We start from the raw sequence: 5,999 nt of genomic DNA, 5'->3' as shown, positions 1-5,999 counted from the left end.
CCCTAACAGCAGAACGACTGGGAATGACTGGTCACTATGATACACACTGACCACCAGGGGGCAGACGCTCAATGCAGGAGCTGCCCCCTGGTGGTCAGTGTGCTCCCACAGGGGGAGCTCTGCTCAGCCACAAGCCAGGCTGATGGCTGCCAGTACAGTGGTGGTGGTGGTAGCTTCTCCCGCCTCCTCAGCAGCGCTAAGGATGTCCGACTGCAGCTTAGGCCTGCTCCCCACTGGCAAGTGGACATCCCCCGAGGGCTGCCGGGCTGCCAGAGGTATGTCTGACTGCCAGCTTGGGTCCGATCCCCCAGGGAGCAGGCCTAAGCCAGCAGATGGACATCCTCCGAGGGGTCTCAGACTGCAAGAGGCCATAGGCCGGGCTGAGGGACCCCCCCCAAGTGCACAAATTTTTGTGCACCAGGCCTCTAGTCTATAATAATAAAAGCATAATATGCAAATTGACTAAATGGCCAAACAGCGGAATGACTGTCCAGACGACCATGCTTGACACCCAATGGCACCAGGCCAGCCAAGGCATATGCTATGTGATTGGTTGGTGGACTAGCCATCATCCCATGATCATCTCAAAGAGGTAGGCCCAGGCCACCGACCAGAGGGCTGCAGCAGGTGGGCAGGGCCTCCCTCTGTGGAGCATCCATCATGGGGCTCCCAGATTGCGAGAGGGCACAGGCCAGGCTGAGAGACCAGGCCTCTAGTTTAGTATAACTCTCAGTATCAGAACAAAGGACTATAGTTATAACTAGCATTTGGCTCTAATTAAGTGTAGAAAGACTTAAAGTCCATATTTTCAGTAAACTGTAAAGTGAGTATTCTCTCCCTTTAATCAGTATCAAAATAATGCCCTCATAACCACAGCATTACAAATGTTAAATATTTAACACTGAAGGGCTTTAACCAATTGGCATGACCACTTTTGCCCGTAGGGCACTCTGATGCTTACTAGCTGCCTATCAACTCCACTTGGTAGCTATTAATGAAGATTTCTTCATGTTTCCTGACATACTCTCCTTCTGTTAGTACAGCTATAAATTGTGCTTCTCTTAGTTGCAGTGCAGGTTTCAAGAGGGGTAGCTCCAACCTCAAATGTCTCTCTGGCTGAGACGCATCAGTCTCCTCTCCCTGGATATGTTTCTACCTAACTGATGTGAGCTGCACTTGGCACCGTGTTATTACTTCATCCTATTTAGACCCACAGGCTATTTCAGATTATAAAGATCATGTCTTATTTCAGTTGGTTTCAGCTAATTCATAGCCATCAGAAAATGCCTTAGAGAGCAGATTCACTGAAGATCGTATCTACACCATGACCAGACTTCCACTGAATTCAGTCAAATCGGCCCAAAGTCAGTCCAGTCAGTTGTTTGGCTTTTTTGAATTACACAAGTGATCCATTTTTTGTGTCACTTTTCAATAATTGTGCTGGATTGTTAATGAAAAAAAATTAATAGTGTATAAAAATCTAATGTAGGTGGAATGCCACCAGAATTTGGACTGCTGGAAGCAGAAATACCCACTGGAAAAACTCCTCCTTGGGAATGACCCCTAGCAGTGTTACAGTCCCCTGCTGACAATTTGATTTAAATCACATTTCCTCAATCTGTTGGTGAGCACCATATGCCATTTAGGATAGGATGAAGAGATGTATTTTGGTCAGACATATTGTGTCTATTTCCTCCTCCAACCTAGCAAGTTTGTCACTGGGATAGAAAAAGAATATTTTTATAGCTTTTAGAATGTGGTGTTTGAAAGCTTTTCTTAATTAAGTTCAATAATTTCTAATAGAAGCCATATGGTAGACAGAAAACTGTAGTGACTAACTTAAGCATGATAGAAAGTAACATTCTTTAAAATAATTAATAGCTGCTAAGAGGTCCCATGCATTATGGAGGGGGAAGGGCGGAGATTAGATTTAATCAGAGGATTCAGGAAGGAGGGTTGATGAGAGAGATTAATCAAACTAGAGCATGGTCATAAAAGGGACAAGATCAGATGATTCACTCACAAAAATGAGTAAGAACAAAGGAACCAGAGGGTAGGGGGAGGGTGACATGGTGGAGAAAGTCACATATGCGGTGGTAGTCAAATGTCAAACCTCATTAAAAAAGTTGTCCAAAACATCTCTAATGAGCTGGAAAAAATGTGCGACTCACCTGGTTAGAGGCTTTTTTGCACAAATTCAAACTCAGGCCAGACTTCTCAATGGGTCTTCGGAGAAATTACAAACACTGGAGTGAATCCTAGCCAAGGAGAGCTGTGTTAACAGACTTTCCTCAACTACATAACTTTGGCAATTGAGACAAAGATAAAGATACCTTACCTCTTTGAAGCAACACTGAATTGGCTTCATCTACATATTGCCACTAGAAATTGCTACAGAAGATATTAGAATTAGAGAAGCAACAACAACAAACAATGCAACACAGTTGTTTTAAAGTGTCATGAGCAAGCAGGCTGGGGGCCAGATATCAGTGAGCAGGGGAAGGATGTGATGGAAATCTGTGTTCCTCTGCCAAAGGAGTTAACTACACCGAGCCACCTAAGCCATCTGTATCAGCAGAATGACCTTGGCAGGAGCAGAGCACATTATTTGTTTCCATGGAAAGAGTGTTTTCTTTCGTGTGTGTGTGTGTGTGTGTGTGTGTGTGTGTGTGTGTGTGTGTGTTTAAATCAGGAGACATGGTCTAGTGCAGAGGTGGCCTCACTTTTCCTGCCAAGAACTCTTGGGCATCTGATGAAATGTCGTGAACTCTCCAGTTTTTTTTGTGTAAGTTTGTTCTCTGTGTATGCTTTAAAATTAATGATTAAAAAGGTCATTAGACCTCAACTCGTTTTTTTTCTCCATTGAAAGTAGAAGGAATGGTCTTCTGCAATTATTCTTTTGATTATGTCACTCTCTTTAAATAACTTGAAAAGAACTCCTAGCTTTAATTTGCTTCAAAATAAAATGTTCTGACTCTCTTCCTGTATCTTGCTGTTCTTATTTCGTTTTGCACACTGCTCTCCTCTCTTCTGCAGTTGGATGTAAACTCTGTAAACTCTGCCATCCTCTTTCCCTGATTATTTTCCTTCTTTAAGTTTTGTTATTGTCCTAATACACACCCCTTTCCGTTAAACTGGGCTACTTATTTCTGACCGAACTTTAATTTTTATAACTTTATTGAAACTGTCTTCTGTTGTGTGTCTGTACCTGTTTCTGATACTATTTTCAACTCATGGACATCTATGTTTTTCTTTTGTCCACCTGTAGTTTTTGAGTTTCTTAAAGACAGAGCTCTGTCCTCTTCTCTTCTTTTTTGTCATTATCTCAGTGCAAGGCTTGTCAATGTCAGCTGATTTCAGTTGCATGTACATACCAGTAAATCCCATGCTCCTTTGTTCTCCACTCAAGCTTGGGAAGACTGTACAACTTTGTTCTCTGAGTAACCTTTCCCATTTCTCTTTCTTCAAGTTTCTATCTCAGGTTTGAACATGTTTCCTTGGAAATGACAACAGGAGTGTCCCTCTAAGCACACAGTATGTGGCTTTGGGTGTGTTAGGCCATGCTTCAGAAAGCCTGGACAGTGTAGTTAAGTAGCAGACCCACAGCCCTCTCATCTTCCATCCACCCAATAATCACCTGACCCATGTTTGATTCTTTCTTATTCACATACTAATCAGTAACCAATGTGTCTGCTATATTGTTTATAGTATAAGCTTCCAGAAGTATCACTTTTCTCATGATTAATTTATGGTGTCTAAGTCCTAGTGTGGTGCTATGTTCTCAGTCTCTCTTAATTTCTTATTGAGGATAAATAAACCACCAAATACATTTCTTTAACAAATGTTTCCAAGGCAAGCAAGCAAACAAATAAGCACTGCATTGCAAATGATGGCACTTTCCTCATAAACTTCACTCTTTTCAGCCATGATCTCATTATTTGCTGTGAGAGCCAGATCCACTGGCAAAATGCTCCAAGAGCAGTGCACTGAGACCATGGAGACCTTACTTTAGATATGAAAAATTAGGCCCAAGCATGTATCTGTGAGGATGTGCAAAACCCACTTTTTTTTTCAGAATGTCTCACACTGACCCCAAACAACCTGTTGGTGGAACCGCCCTCAAGGACTAGCATTAGTCATGTAATTGTTCTGCTCTCTCCCTATCTCTCGGGGTGTGAGCCTGATTCTGAGATCACTGTACTAATTTAAAATGCTTGAAAACAAGCAAAAAGGCAGACTTGAGGATATATTATCTAACTCCTTTATTTGAAGAGGCCCAAAATTTTTCATTGTGCTGAAAATGTCACATTTAGCCCTTCACTATTTCTCTAAACAACTCTCAATAGCAAAAATAACCAGTAGTTGAGGGAGCTAAGATGGCATGATGAGAATACTGCTCTGAAGTTTTATTATAATTCTGACTGGGAAAAAATGATAGTGCTGAAGGGATCCCTGTGGCTTGTGAGTTAGAGAGCACTTGTAAGAGCTCTGTGAGGGCTGCACAGGTGGGGAGGACGTTTGGATAAAGTAATAAAGGAAGATGACAAATTGATCTGGGCTATTATTATATTTTTAATTTGAACATTATGTAAGGCTGCCTCCCTCAGATTCAGGAGGAGCTCGTTATGAAATGCCCCCAAGCCTGCTGGGTCAGCCCCCTCTGGGGGTTGCAGTCAGGATTCCACTTCTTAACGACCTGTCCTAAGTGATTCTCATCCTCAGGAAAGTTTAAGGGGCCTATCTGCACTCAGTAGTAAATAAAAATGCTCACAAAATACTGTGTGCTATGCTGGATGCCGAGAGTAAATAAACTGGACCCACCTCAAGAATCCCCAATGGCAAATTTTAACAACAAAGAAAATGAACACACTCCTATAGAGTGTGTTCCTAGTGTCTTCAAATTGTAAAGCTTGAATACTGAGTTTTTATGTAGGTTACTTTTAGCTAATTTAAATGTAAATGAATTTTCTTACTAATTAAATTATTCTAAACTAGTGACCCGGTGCATGAAATTCATGCACATTAAAAGGAAATTAATTAAAGGAAATATTTTAATATTGCTATTTGACCTTTCTCTATAATATAAATGTCAGAGATGAAAGAAAATTAGTAAAATGTATATGAAAATCTTCCTCCTGTCAGAGTCTAGGGCACGCCATGGGAACCAGAGTCAAGTCACCGCCCACCCACGTGCGCCTCGAAATTGTGCGAGACCCAGGCCCGGCTGGCCCCACCCCCATTGGGCTAGATCCATACCTGGCCAGCCCCGCCCCAGTCAAGCCCGCCAAGTGGGGGCATGGCCTGAGGTCCCCAGGCCCGGCGCTGGGGTATGGGGGTATGGCCTGAGGTCCCCCGTCAAGTTCTGCCAGGTGGGGGGCATGAACTAAGGTCCCCCATCAAGCTCCGCCAGGCAGGGGACGTGGCCTGAGGTCCCATGTCAAGCCCCACCAGGTGGAAGGCACATCCTAGGGTCCCCTGCCCCAGCCCAGCGCCACACAGCCTCAGGTCCTTGCTGATTGCTTGTTAAGGTTCTTTACAGGAACTCGGCCTCGGCCTCAGCATTGGGCACAGCCATCTTGACCATTATGGCATGATGGGCAATTTGCATATTACCACTTTACTAGGGGCCCGGTGCACAAAATTCGTGCACTGGGGGGGGTGTGTCCCTCAGCCCAGCCTGCCCCCTCTCACATACTGGGAGCCCTCAGGGGATGTCCTAGTGATGGCTTAGGCCCGCTCCCTGCTCCCCTTGGGGAGCGGGCCTAAGCCACAGTCTGGCCTCCCTTTGTGGGAGGTGACCGGGCTGATCAGGGGAAGGCACCAGCCCCATCACCCCGCTGCTGCAGCCACTGCAAGTCACTGCAGCCAGCAAGGTTTTTTTATCAACACGGACTCCAGTCCCTTCAGCATGAAAAAATGACAACTTTCTTTAGGCATTTTCAAGATGTGTCTTTCATATAATAATAATTTCTTTATTATTTTTTTTATCCTCACCTGAG

This window comes from Myotis brandtii, unplaced genomic scaffold, assembly GCF_000412655.1.
Source record: "Myotis brandtii unplaced genomic scaffold, ASM41265v1 scaffold179, whole genome shotgun sequence".
Classification (NCBI taxonomy): Eukaryota; Metazoa; Chordata; class Mammalia; order Chiroptera; family Vespertilionidae; genus Myotis; species Myotis brandtii.
This window is presented reverse-complemented; position numbering follows the sequence as displayed.